This window comes from Eleutherodactylus coqui, chromosome 9 (genome assembly GCF_035609145.1).
Source record: "Eleutherodactylus coqui strain aEleCoq1 chromosome 9, aEleCoq1.hap1, whole genome shotgun sequence".
NCBI classification, from domain to species: Eukaryota; Metazoa; Chordata; class Amphibia; order Anura; family Eleutherodactylidae; genus Eleutherodactylus; species Eleutherodactylus coqui.
This window is the reverse complement of record NC_089845.1, coordinates 119,803,816-119,819,052: the sequence shown is the minus strand read 5'-3', so window position 1 is coordinate 119,819,052 and position 15,237 is coordinate 119,803,816. Positions and strand designations below refer to the sequence as shown.

Here is a 15,237-nt window from a genome sequence, read left to right as displayed (position 1 = left end):
CAGGCAGGGAACCTGCATCAACCTTCAGAGGAATAGAAAGAACACAACGTATACAATGTTGGGCTGAAGTAGGCCCTGCGTGGAGCCGTGACCCGGACCAACCCCTTTACTGTAGTGTCCACGGTGCATTAGTAGCGTTGTGCAGGTGGCTCCACGAGCATAGGATCTGTTCGATGGCAGATTTCCTTTATAGGGGGTCATGCCAAGATTTAGGCCTGCTTCACATTGACCACAAAGTCGCACGATTTTCTCATGATGAGACAATGTTACAAATCGCATGTATGTGAAGCTCATGCTTTCCAAGGGTTCCTTCACGTTTGCTATGTTCTGTAGGCTGCGACATTGCTGGTCCAAAACCTCGCTGGTTTCGCAATATGCACGCAACTCGTAAGGTCCTGTAGCCCATGTTCCTCTATGGAGCCTTCTTCTCTGTTGCATCACATCACACGCCAATCACTGAACATACGTTCAAAACACACAAACACATGCATTAAAAAAGGTGCATTTTTCACAGCTCAAAACTGCATAAGCCTGTGTGCATGATGCATTAGGGTAAGGCCGCCCGCACACGACCGGGATTAAATTACAGAATCCGCTATAGTCTCCTGCGCGGACGATTCACGGCATTCCGCACCAATTCAAACTAATGGAGCATCAGCATGTGCGCTCACAGGAATGGGCAACGGTTGCGATTTTCCGTAGCATGCTCTATTTTTGCATGGATTCTACGCAGATAGCTTCCATTTAAGTCAATGCAAGCTGTCCGACCCACGGCCCTGCGGAAAGGTCATGGATTCTGTGTCATCGCTAGGCAAAAACGTGGGAAAAGCAGAAGTTTACAAAAAAAATAAAAATCTGTACTGCGCATGTCCAATGGCGAGCCATGCGGAACAATCGCAGTACAGTAGAGAGGACGAAAAGACAGGTACACGGGGGTCACCGGCCGGGCACAGGGTCGGATTCCGGTGTGGGATTCCAAATCCGGAATCTGACCTGGTCGTGATCAGCCAGCCTAGAGGCTTCCATATCCACAGCTTCTCCAGGTTACTGCAGCTTGCAAATTAATTGTTAACTCTTTGTTTGCCTAACACCATGCAGCCATTACCAATCAGCAGTCAAACACGTGTCCACTTTAGGAGACTGGCATAGAAAAGTTGCAATTTTTTGTGCACGTCCCACTTACACAAATTTTGCGACTTTCTTCTTTCTGCGCCGACCTCTCCACTTTCTTGAACAGCAAGCAGGGCTTGTTGGGAAGAGGCATGGAAATGCCAGTCTTAGTAAATGTACCCGTGTTTGGTCAATGGAAAGAGGCTGTTGTAATGTGGCGGCGGCGATCACAACTTTGCTCTCTATTGACTAAATATTCTGTATGGGGAGGGAAAGAGATCGTCCTCGCTCACATGTATTCCTATCCCCAATGTGACTGCCAACCCAATTTCCTTTTCAGATCAGAAGGTGTTGAGAAACTGGCAAAAACACAAGGAGAACATACAAACTCCATGCACTTGTTGTCCATGTCATGGCCAAAGCTAATGGGTTTCCCTCATCTCCTCCTCCTGCTGATCACGACAATCAGCATTTCCCCGTCTTCTTCATGGCAGATGCTGCACTATCCTTCCTGCCACCCAAGGACTTGCCTCTTAAAGGGCCAACGTGTACACCCACTTTTCCAATCCCCATTAAATCCGAACAGTTCCATGGTTACATAAGGCACACTCCCTCGCTGGAGTGTGCCCGAGTAAAACGTTTCCCTAGGTACGATTTGATTGACGCCTGCCCTGCCTCTCTATTTTTGCATGAACTCCGCATGTCCTGTCCCTCTGTACTGACCTGTCTGTGTTAGCTGCCATTGCACCAAGACTACTCAGTGTAATGGGGCTCCTGCAGCGAAGACCATATACCTCAAAAAGGGGTTAAAGGGTGAAAAACAGCAGTCTATCCTAGGCGTTGTCCTCAAGAGTAGTCAAATCAGTCAGTGACACCGGGGGTCGACACCACTGCATGGTCAGATACGCACCAAGGGCCACAGGTCTGCAAAAGCCACATTGCTAACCAGAGCCATAATATCTATGAAGGGTTCCCCAAACCTTCTGACCCTGAACCCATGAAAGTAGCGTTCACATCTCTCACAAAACCAGAAATATTTTCTTTTGTTTGTTTCCAACCTCGACATACTGCAAGACGTACTTTATGTTGTGTTCTATCACTGGAGAATTACACCTCCTGCTGTGCAGCAAATGAAGAGGCCTTTATTTCTGTGTGCAGCGCCAAGAGTTTCTCCAAAAATAAAGATAATACAGGACAAACAAATTACTAAGAGGAAAGAAGGCAAATCAATATATTAAAGCAGAAGCTGCTGTTGTGTAGAACAACAAAGGCATATTGATGGGCTGATGAGCCGCACATATTATGTAGACCTCAGCCAAACCCGCCGATCCTGGCAGATGAGGTCACGAGTATGGAGGCCAGCAGAATTCTTGACAGGATGGGGCATGTTGGATTTCGACATGCCCTATTCTCTGTTCCCACTGTAGATGAACCGCTGTCAGAGGTATTGGCCAAGCGTTCGCGATTATAGGGTAGTCAGGAGAAAGAAAGGTGGGTTGAAAGGACAGATAACAATACTTCATCGTGTGTGTCCACCTTTGCGTTAGGATTTTGGTGTCGTTTTTCCTTCCTTTTAAACTAACAGGACAGAAGTTTAGACACTGGGGGTCGGTGAGCTGAGACCCAATCATCAACTCCTAGACTTGGGGTATATTTACACAACAAATTTTGTCTTTAAAAAAGCGTCAAAATCCACGACCTTCTGCTGCAGTTTTTGGAATAAAGCCACACACAGACTTAGCCGATAGCGATGCATCTGGTCTCCACCAGAATAATGGGTGGAGACCTGGTTTAGCAGCTGTGAGTATGATGAAACACCCCCAGCGGCTGATTGGCTGCCGCAGACGTACAGGGTCTGTGCCACTGTTTTCTGCTCTGTGTGATGAGTTGTCAGCCGCCACCGTTGTCTTGGAGATGGGGACGGAACAGCACTAACCACCAGTCAATCGACAGCTAGGGGCGTGACCAGGGCGTACCCTCCAGCTGAGCCTGGTCAACCTCTAGCCTCTGGTGGAGACAAGATGAACCAGTATCGACTTAGCCCCGTCAATGGACAAAATCCGCATGTGGAATTCTGACATGGAAGTGAGCGTTTCCGCAATAGAGAGTGACATGTTACTTGACACAGAAGTGTGTGGAAACATGACTTTCCGGGTTGCAATTCCATATGTGGATTTTGTCCATTGACAGAACTAAGTCTGCATGTGGGTCCTCACCAAAAACTGAATCAGAGAGATGCAGACTGATGCAGTTTTTAGAAGCGTAATTCCCGGTGAAAATTTTGCGGTGAATTCCGCCATCTGAACATACCCAAAGGCTGGCTCCACACGGAGCTGCGATAGTCAGTAAAAAAGCAGAATATAAGCCAATGATGTACAATGGTTTTATTCCCATCTGCGATGTTTTCACGGATGCGATGTTGAGAGGATAAAAAAATTGTGGCATGCTCTACCTTTCTGCGATGTGAAACTTTTTAGCTCCCATGTATTCCTACAGAGGCTTTTTTTTTAATGGTATCGCAACGCTACAAACGCGTGTTGCGATTTTAACATTACATGGTCCCATCAATTTATGCGATTAAAAAAAAAAGAAGAAACTAATTTGTTGCGCGATTTCATCGTGGGTGACAGTGATGCGTGATTATTCTCTAAAAAAAACAAAAAAAAAACACATCGCTGATAAATCGCAGTAAATAAAGATGCGATTTTGCCACGCTTTTCTCGCGGCAAAAATCGCAATCGCCCATGTGGAGCCAGCCTTATGGGGAGTCCACAAAGCGCTCATTTGTGACAGATTTTATCTTTTCTATTTGAATTCAACCAAAATCCACGACAAAACCTGCAGCCAATCACGGACATGTGAACGCACCCTACAGATGTGACAAGCTGAGCAATGGGGCCCGTTTGTCTGATGAGCTTCTGCCTACTTTCTTCAAAAAGCAAATTGCCTTAACTATTCATTGCAGCCATCGCCGAGACTCATAGCACTCGCTAAAAATTAGTTTTTGATGCGTCAGGTGCCCTTTAAATCAACGCCAGGCCTAAAGGTAGGGGATGTAGTATTGATTACATAATGCCTGGCTGTGGTGAGAAATACAGGATAGGATCACACAGGGTGCGGACTTAACACTACATTGTAAATATGGATTATTTTACAATCTCATCGGCATAGGGCCTAAGTGCACAAGGGTGTTAAAGGGTGTGTCCACCTCTGTGACTATTTTATTAGTGCTCCAATGCAGAAAACCAGAAAGTAATGCAACATTACAACTAGTCTTGCTCACAAATATCCTACCATTGGGTATGCACAGCTCCTATATATACACCTATGCATGCTATCTCTATAGTGGTATTAGTGTATCTTGACGCCACCAGGAACTCCTGGTGGAGTTAAGATTGACAGGGGGGGGGGGTGAGGCCCCCCGTTTGTGATTGGCTGCACATCTGGAAGCAGTGTAGGTCCTGGAAGGCCACTACCGATTCAGTGGGGGAGCGGAATGGCATTGGTGAGCGTGGGAGCGGCGGTGAGTGAGCAGACACGATGCATTGGCGGCGGTGTCGGCCAGGCCAGAGCTGACAGACCGCTGCTGGGACACAGCACTGAGGCAACAGCAGTGGCTGGCCGATCCAGCAGCCAGAGCAGAAGCGGCGGCTGAGGCACTACTGTGATTGGTTTGTCAGGGAGGACATAGTTGCAGCGGCCGGCACGTAGGTGACAGCTGGCTGCCAGAAAAAAAAAAAAAAAAACTGCGCCAAGGCGACAAAGGGGCCAGAGGCAGGGCGGCTGCTCAGGTGACAGTTATCACTGCAGCGTCTCCATTGATGTGTGCCAGCGCTGCAGCCTTAGGCTGAGGGTTTGTGGGATGTGTACAGCAAATAGCACCATTTAAAAATAAAAATACAACTCGTCCCGCAAAAAACAAGCCCTCATACAGCGACGTCGATGGATAAATAAAGGAGTTACGATTCTTTTTTTTTGGGGGGGGGGGACGAAAATGGAAAATAAACAGGGGCCGCGTCATTAAGGGGTATAAAATTCCTTCCTGACTCCAATGTGACATTTATTCATCAGAGTTAAACCTGCCCAAGCCCCAGACTTAGGCCAGGCTTACATAAGCGGGTCCTATTCCGTACGCAGGAGGCCTGCAGTGGATTCCAGCTGAGAGACCGGCTGGTGACCCTGTGTACGGCGCATAATTGCATTGCGTATGACCAAAGACTCACACAGGCAGCCATGCACAGGACACTTTTTTTTGCTAGTTTGTATTTCCCACGCCGTCGTGGGTACCCGCAGCCCGTACGCAATGTAACTGTATATGGGCTGCGGGTATATCGGCGACCATACAGCATAATGGGCTCTATGCTTGTGGATTCCACAGCAAAATAGAAAATGCTGCGCTTTATTTTCCGCGAGCGCATTGCGCAATTCCAACCCGCTAATGTGAGTGGAATTATGTAATCCAATGTATTTGAACCGTGTATTACCGCGGATCATAGGATTGCAGAATCCGCAATTCAAATCCAATCGTGTGAGACCGGCCTTATCCAGGTCCCTTTGCAACCGCCTTCCATCCTCACTTGTGTAAGTTATTACATAGTTTTGTATCACCTGCAAATACTGATAGTAACATTGTAACATAGTTCGTAAGGCTGAATGAAGACAATGTCCATCTAGTCCAGCCTGTCTAGCCTCGATATTTCACTGAACGATCCTTCCAGCAGGTCATAAAAAAAAAATTGATTTAAAAAGTTTAGGGGGGCAGGATGCCGTTTTTTTCTGTAAAATTCATACAGAATGCAACAGAAAAAAAGCTTCCATGTGAAGCCAGCGGCACCGCGGGGTGGATGCGGCCCGCCGACATCTGCGGAGGGACCATATTAGATTCTTGGCCGCATGAAGCCTGAGGTACATTTTTCTCACGCAGATTTGCCTCCCTTAGAGAACACCTTGACACCTGAGCAGCCAACGCATGAGGATATCGCAGATCGGGTTCTACGCAGCGGGATTACTGGCTAACAATGGCGCTTTTACGCAATCTTCAGAGTGCTCACATAGCAGGTCGGTCATGGCTCACCAGACCTCCTTCTTGTCCATCTACCATCACTGCAAGAAAAAGTGCACTTAGTGGTTTGTTCCAGAGAGCCGTGACTTATTAATACCGCTAAAACTGCAGAAGAACGCAAATGCAATTGCCTCAATTTTGCCCATTAACCCCCACGAGACCCCTGCCAATAGTGCACGTGCCGCAGCCTGGGAACCGGACATTCTCCAGCCGCACTTTGTAAAAGATTATATAAGATGCCCTGCGGGGTATCATCAGCCATGGAGTAATTACCAAGAGAGAAAATGCAAAGCAACCTCTGAGCGGGTATGTCGCCAGTGCAGTTGTGGGTCGGACCCTCACCCCTAGTTCTCACATGGTCTGTGTACTCTGACTTGTACAGTGCCTCAGAGTATGTTGGTGCTATCCGTGGCCCGTTCGCAGATTCCACTGGACAGTAGGGAAAAAAAAACAAAAAAAAACACAACTCTACTGCGCATGTGCGACGGCCGGCGGCGCTTCCACACTTATCTGTAGTGAAGAAAATAGAAGCCCCCCACAGACCTGCAGTGTTCTCAGCCGCGGACAGGGTCGGATCCCACTGCCGGCTCCCACATGTGGAATCCGATCCGCCCGTGGACATGAGGTTTATTATTATGCGCACAGACATATTGTCGACCTCTAATGCCGACTATGAACTTGGTATAAAACTGGGATTTCACAATGGATTACTTCAACTTCAAAGTTTCCCTAAAGAAATTCTAAAGTTTCTTGCAACTCCAGCGAGCGCCGCCTCAGAAGGACGTGGGCTCTGACAGCTTTCTGAGGCGGAGCTCATGCTGAAACTTTCCGCGGTGAATTCCATTGTGTGAACACACCCTTAAGGCGACGCAAGAGATTGTGATTACCGTAAGTTTCATCTAAGACGAAGTCCGCCTTTACACGGGCCTAGATATGCTGCAGCGGATTTTGCTGTGAAAATTGCACAGCATTTACAACACAAGCCGAGCGGAGGTGCAGAAAATGGATATGGCAACAGTTTAGGCCTCATGCTCACAGCCATGACTGACTCCGCCAGCAAAGACCCCATACTCCTCTCCGGATCCGCCATGCACGTCCCGCCTACTGAGCCAGCGCGCATTTGCAGTACAGCGCATGATGCGCCGGCAGTGCAGGATAATGCAGCCGGCGGGGACCCGTAATCACGCAACACTTCCGCTGTAAGTATAGTGCGACGGCCGGCCTGGACTGACTACGTGTTTTCCCATGGAAACTAGAGCATGCCGCAGTTTGTTTCACGCTGCAGAATTCTGCGGTGTGAACATTGAGCTATTATGTTCAGAAGAACCTAATAGCTGCAGCATAACGCCGCGGATTTCCATTGCGTGAAAGGCGGAAGAAATCCGCCCGTGCGCATTTCTATTTTATCACAACTTTTTTTTAACATCCGTGTCTCCTATGACCTCATATTAGACCCCCGGGGACGCCCACGATGCTTTCTTTTTTTGAATTTTGCAATTTTCTACTGGAACTGCAGCATCCGTAGAAGTCGCAGTTACAGGAATAACATCCCCCTACTGTGACAGTAGTCGCTGGCAGAGCTGATCTGGGCCTGCTAAGATGCCAGAGGGCACAGGGCAGTGCCGCTTCCTCTAAGGTCTACATAGCACACAGGCTGGAAAGGAGAGTGTAAAAGCAGTTGTAATCCACCTCTGTCGTCTTCTCCTAAACCCACATTGTATATTTACGATAGAAGAGGGTTAAAGCCAAGATCAAGCACCGTATATTCACAGCGCTTGGTCCTGAACTGGTTAATTTTACACTAAAGAAGCTAAATTGTTGTTCCCGCCTGCATCCGAGCCTCCAGCGCAAATCCTGCACAAAGCTTTGCAGAAAATACCGCCGCATGCTGCACTACTTCGTCCAAGAAAATGACAAACAGCATGACGGAAACCCAGCGGCCCCCATTACACCCAATGGGGTCCATCAGACAGCGTCTGCTTACTGCGCACACCGCTGGCAAACCGGCCAACCTCATTGTACGTTGCAGATATCCCCAAGTTTGGCGCAGGCTTGGGAGCACAGTGACGTACTCTTGTCATCGGCAATGGCGTCACAGACACGTGCCTTCCTCTGCGGCAGGAGAGGACAACGAACAACAGGACGGGCACGTTTAAGGAAGAAGGGGAATAAAGCCCTGACGAGTCTGAGGGATGAAGCGCCCATCAGGCGGTATAGAAGTCATTGGCATAGCGAGCAGGAGGTGCGCAAAAGATGATATTTCAGGAGTCCAACAAAATAAGGCTGGACTACAATTGCGGCAAAACGCAGGCACTGAAAAGCATGCACTTTTGCCTTTTCACTTACACTCACAGATACAAATTGCGTATTCCGTGAACGGAGGAAAAAATGAAATAAATGGAAAAAAAATTAAAAAAATTTAAAAAAAAAAATCGCGGCATGCTGTATTTTGGCGCAAGCAGCCTCCATTGAAGCCAATAGGGGCCGTCCCCCTGCAGCACATACGCAATAAATATTACGTATATCACCCACATCATCACTTTGTGACGACGCAGAAAATACAAGTATTGCAAGGGGGGGGGGGGGAGCTGTACTTCTATGGTAACCAGATGTGCACAGCGGGAGAGCGTCCGGCGTTCCTTTCTGTGTGTGCAGCGTATTTGCGCACCCCCATAGACTTCTATGGTAACCAGATATGCACAGCAGGAGAGCGTGCGGCGTTCCTTTCTGTGTGCGCAGTGTATTTGCGCACCTCCCATAGACTTCTATGGTAACCAGATGTGCACAGCGGGAGAGCATGCGGCGTTCCTTTCTGTGTGCGCAGCGTATTTGCGCACCTCCCATAGACTTCTATGGTAACCAGATGTGCACAGCGGGAGAGCGTGTGGCGTTCCTTTCTGTGTGCGCAGCGTATTTGCGCACCGCCATAGACTTCTATAGTAAACAGGTGTGGACAGCGGGAGAGCACGCGGCGTTCCTTTCTGTGTGCGCACCCCCATAGACTTCTATGGTAACCAGATGTGCACAGCAGGACAGCGTGCGGCGTTCCTTTCTGTGTGCGCACCCCCATAGACTTCTATGGGCACCAGATGTGCACGGGGTAGCGCCAATGGCGTCCGTGCTCTACGTATTGCGCTGCAGACCGTGCGGACACCCGCCACTACAACAGGGGCAGACATGGCGCCTAAGGAGCTGTGCGCCCTTCTGCACCTGTACTGCGGTCGCCAGAGCAGTAATAGTCACCAACGGCGCTGACTGCAGAGCATCGCACCAGCCGGGATACTCTGCAGCGCCCCCGCTGCTGCACGGTGCCTGCCCCGGACATCAGAGGCCTGCTGCTGCCTACCTCCTGCCGTGTGCGGCGCCTCCTCCTGCCGGTGCGCCGGTGTCAGCCCGTCCTGCAGACAGCGGGGAGGCGGGAGGCTGTGATGTGGCGGCGGCTGCTGGTGACGCGCTGCTTAGTCTTCCCTGTCCGGTCTGTGAGGAGGCAGAGCCGCAGTGACACGTGGAGCAGCGCGGGGTGCTCGGCGGACTCCACACACTGTATATACAGCCCAGCACACAGTATATAGCGCCCAGCACACCATATATACAGCACTAACAGGGCAACAAGGCATATACTAGGAGGGCAGAGGCCATATATACAGCATACGGGGCAACAAGGCATATACTAGAGGGGCGGGGGCCATATATACGGCATACGAGGCAACAAGGCATATACTAGAGGGGCGGGGGCCATATATACAGCACTAACAGGGCAACAAGGCATACACTAGGAGGGCAGAGGCCATATATACAGCACTAACAGGGCAACAAGGCATATACTAGAGGGGAGGGGGCCATATATACAGCATACGGGGCAACAAGGCATATACTAGAGGGGCGGGGGCCATATATACAGCATACGGGGCAACAAGGCATATACTAGAGGGGCGGGGGCCATATATACAGCATTGAAGGGCAACAAGGCATATACTAGGGGGGTGGGGGCCATATATACAGCATACGGGGCAACAAGGCATATACTAGGGGGACTGGGGTTATATATACAGCATTGAAGGGCAACAAGGCATATACTAGGATGGCGGGGGCCATATATACAGTGCTGAATGGCAATAAGGCATATACTAGGGGGACTGGGGCCATATATACAGCATTGAAGGGCAGCAAGGCATATACTAGAAGGGCAGGGGCCATATATACAGCATTGAAGGGCAACAAGGCATATACTAGGAGGGTGGGGGCCATATATACAGTGCTGAATGGCAACAAGGCATATACTAGGGGGACTGGGGCCTTATATACAGCATTGAAGGGCAACAAGGCATATACTAGGGGGACTGGGGCCATATATACAGCATTGAAAGGCAACAAGGCATATACTAGGGGGACTGGGGCCATATATACAGCATTGAAGGGCAACAAGGCATATACTAGGGGGGCGGGGGCCATATATACAGCATTGAAGGGCAACAAGGCATATACTAGGAGGGTGGGGGCCATATATACAGTGCTGACGGGGCAACAAGGCATATACTAGGGGGACTGGGGCCATATATACAGCATTGAAGGGACAACAGGCCATATACTAGGAGGGCAGAGGCCATATATACAGCATTGAAGGGCAACAAGGTATATACTAGGAGGGCGGGGACCATATATACAGTGCTGAATGGCAACAAGGCATATACTAGGGGGACTGGGGCCATATATACAGCATTGAAGGGGCAACAAGGCATACTACGGGGACTGGGGCCATATATACAGCATTGAAGGGCAACAAGGCATATACTAGGGGGACTGGGGCCATATATACAGCATTGAAGGGGCAACAAGGCATACTACGGGGACTGAGGCCATATATACAGCATTGAAGGGCAACAAGGCATATACTAGGGTGGTGGGGGCCATATATACAGCATTGAAGGGCAACAAGGTATATACTAGGAGGGCGGGGACCATATATACAGTGCTGAATGGCAACAAGGCATATACTAGGGGGACTGGGGCCATATATACAGCATTGAAGGGGCGACAAGGCATACTACGGGGACTGGGGCCATATATACAGCATTGAAGGGCAACAAGGCATATACTAGGGGGACTGGGGCCATATATACAGCATTGAAGGGGCAACAAGGCATACTACGGGGACTGGGGCCATATATACAGCATTGAAGGGCAACAAGGCATATACAAGGGGGACTGAGGCCATATATACAGCATTGAAGGGCAACAAGGCATATACTAGGGTGGTGGGGGCCATATATACAGCATTGAAGGGCAACAAGGCATATACTAGGAGGGCGGGGGCCATATATACAGTGCTGAATGGCAACAAGGCATATACGAGGGGGACTGGGGCCATATATACAGCATTGAAGGGCAACAAGGCATATACTAGGGGGACTAGGGCCATATATACAGCATTGAAGGACAACAAGGCATATACTAGGGGGGCGGGGGCCATATATACAGCATTGAAGAGCAACAAGGCATATACGAGGGGGACTGGGGCCATATATATAGCACTGAAGGGGCAACAAGGCATATACTAGGGGGTCGGGGGCCATATATACAGCACAGAAGGGGCAACAGGCCATATACTAGGAGGGCAGGGGCCATATATACAGCATTGAAGGGCAACAAGGCATATACTACGGGGACTGGGGCCATATATACAGCATTGAAGGGGCAACAAGGCATATACTACGGGGACTGGGGCCATATATACAGCATTGAAGGGCAACATGGCATATACTAGGGGGACTGGGGCCATATATACAGCGCTGAATGGCAACAAGGCATATACTAGAGTGGCGGGGGCCATATATACAGTACTGAAGGGGCAACAGGCCATATACTAGGAGGGCAGGGGCCATATATACAGGGCACTGACAGGGCAACAAGCCATATACTAGGGGTGCGGGGGCCATATATACAGCATTGACGGGGCAACAAGTTGTATACTGGGGGTGGCGGGGGCCATATATACAGAGCTAACGGGCAACAAGGCATATACTAGGGGGGCTGGGGGCATATATACAGCACTGACGGGGCAACAAGCTATATACTAGGGTGGCGGGGGCCATATATACGGAGCTAACGGGCAACAAGGCATATACTAGGGGGGTGGGAGGCCATATATACAGCACTGACGGGGCAACAAGCTATATACTAGGGTGGCAGGGGCCATATATATAGCACTGACGGGGCCACAAGCCATATACTAGGGTGGCAGGGGCCATACCAGTATATACAGCATATATACAGTCAGGCTCATACCTACCACATTGCCTGTTGCTAGGGGCAACATGTTCCTCACACAGCTCTCTGGTGGCTACTGGCTAGTAATTGTCACACAGCTCTCTGGTGTTCGCCTGCTCTGCACAAATCATCATGCCCACCATGTGCAAAAAGCATAGTGAAAAACCTTGTACATAGCACAAATATGTTGCGCTGAGGCATGCGCAGAAATGCATACGCCCGTCTGAAGGAACCCCAGGTCAGCGTCACACGGGCGAGAAAATCTTGCCTAATATGAACCCCATTCTTTTCAGTGGGGTCATTTACACAAGCGTATTTTTCCCACATCGCAGTGCGATGCAGGAGACAAGCCACGGCACGTGCTATCCTTGTACATGCCCTCGCATCGGCCACTGCTCTGCATGGGGCAGCGGCAGCATAGTGCCACGTGTGAGGTGCACACGGTGTGATGCAAGGTTTCCCCATTGAAAACTTTTTGAAAAGTGTGCGTCGGCGAGTACGATATCAGACCGTGATTCATGACCCGATATCGCGCTCGCCCCTGTGAAGTTAGCCTAGTAGTCTGCATGCAGAGAACGGAACTACGTATCGTTCCGTGTAAAGAGGCCATTCATCTACAAACGATGACCTGTTTACTGTGAATGGCCCCCGGGCCTCCACCACTGCCATTCTCTGAGTGATTCTCGCTCCGGTATTAGTGTATCTTGACGCCACCAGAAGTACAGGTGGAGCCAAGATACAAGGAGTTTGACAGGGGGTTGACACCCCCTGTTACTGATTGGCTGTCCTTTTTTGTTCCCTGTTTTCGCCCTTACAGGTCCTGTAGCCACTGCTGCAGTATATGATGCCGGCCCTGCTGTGCCTCACCCTGGCTGCAGTCCCCCACCTCCTGCTGCGATTGTCCCCGCCGGATTCATGCCACAGCTGCTGCGCCTCTGGCCGGCGCCAGTGTCCCAGCTCCGCGCACCCGGCACCTGTGATTGCTGGCAGCCCTGCTTTGGCTCTCCCCACCGCCAGTCTCCCAGCTTAGCAGCATGCCGCTGGTTGGCGGTGTTAGCAGTCCTGCTGCTGTACACGTTGGCTGTCACAGCGAAGTGTCAGTGCAGCTATGCGGGCCGGCCTGGTGAGTGCATTCAGCGGAGGAGCGGCGGACATCACTGGAGATGGGCTCTTTCAGCCCGGGCCGCCGGTCACCGTTCCCTGCAGAGGGACCGGTCTCACCTTCCTGCACACCCTCGTCCTCTGCCCAGCTCCGCTCATAAGTCACGGTGGCTACAGGACCTGTGATGGCGAGGACGGGGAGAATGCAGGACAGCCAATCAGTAACAGGGGGCGTCAACCCCCTGTCAAACTCCTTGTATCTTGGCTCCACCTGTAATTCTGGTGGCGTCAAGATACACTAATACCGATTGCTCCTATGTGAAAGCACAGGAATGATTATCGCTGGGACTTGTCCGGCATCCGCGCCCCGCAGATCGTCCCATGTAAAAGAGCCGTTAAGTTGTGCCCAAGAATCTCAGTTGTAACTTGCTGTATTCACATTCAGGTCGGTGGGCTCCATTATAGCTTTAACACCATGTAATGGAAGGAGAACCCCTTTACTAAATGCCTGACTGCAGCTACAGGCACATGGGGGCGTGGGAGGAGAGGAGGGGAAAGGATACCAGACATGTAAATGTACTTTTTTTCTTAATATAGCCCAGAAATTATACTCCTGGGCATTCCCTTTAACTTTAAAATCTGCCTCCCCTAACTGCCAATGACTGTCCTCTACTCCTCCGAGCTGTGAGCGATGTGACCGTTGTGCCACATCAGCAGACTGTTTTTGCCAATAACATGTTTGCACTGGAAATCAAGCAAGAAACTTAAATCCAGCCATCCTTGTGTCGACATTCTAACGTGCAGAACCTTGGCATTACGGGAAAAGGATTTAAAGAATTGTTCAAATGTTACACTGGTCACAGAACGATGCAAACTAGGCGGAACCCTCGGGCTTGTTGTTTATTTCAATCTGAAAATCTCCCAATTTGCACCAAATCAGCATATTGTGACTGTGCTTTAGTCCACTAAATCAACTGCATCTTTGTCTTACGGCGGCGTCACACGGTCGCTAAATCTGGAAGCGCTAAACGCAGAGAATAGAGCTAATTGATTTCAATGGGTTCGTTCACATTTTCATGTACACAAAAAACACCCATGGCATACTCTTTTTGTGCGCACCGAAAGGCACCATAAGAGTCTATGGGGGTGCGCAAATACGTACCCAATCCACCCAAAATTGTGCAATGAACCACGCAATTTTGCAGGTAGGTCAAAGACACCAGGGACTAATTCGGCTGCACAGCCTTTTAAATGATGGTGTGGGTTTGTCCCGTGTCAATGTGAAGGGTCCCCAGGAGCCCAAAAAGTACAATAACATTTGCTAAAATGTGCGTGATAGCACGACCCCTACTACACAAGAAGTTCCGCTATTGCGAGCATTTTTGCGCATACGCCAGAGTGAAGCCGCCCTCAATCACTTGTTTTTAGAACAACATTAATGCCCCGTTCACATTTTCATTGTGCACGAAATTGTGTGACTGAGTGAGAGCAGGCAATAAGTGTGTGAGCGTTTAAAAAAAAACGTGAACGGGCGGAGGCGAGTGTGGTTTGGAGTGTGATCTAGTCAATCTTCATTACTTCTGTAGGTAAATTTGTAGATCCGCACTAGAATGAACTTCATGCCTGGCAATGCCGACCAGTGTGCTACTTGTGCAATATATGCGGTCCTTCATTAGCCGATCAAGGGTGCATAATAT

The 15,237-nt window shown here is 49.7% G+C and overlaps 1 protein-coding gene across 2 annotated transcripts in view; it reads right to left on the bottom strand.

The window, feature by feature from the left end:
- Positions 1–9,673, bottom strand: part of TRIQK (triple QxxK/R motif containing) — an 82,378-nt gene extending 72,705 nt beyond the window's left edge. The window contains exon 1 of one of the 2 annotated variants that reach the window (XM_066579020.1): positions 9,519–9,673. The gene's annotated coding sequence lies outside the window, so the exon portion shown is untranslated. The remainder of the gene's footprint in view (positions 1–9,518) is intronic. The other variant, XM_066579021.1, reaches the window with a different exon arrangement.
- Between the last annotated feature and the right edge of the window lie 5,564 nt (positions 9,674–15,237).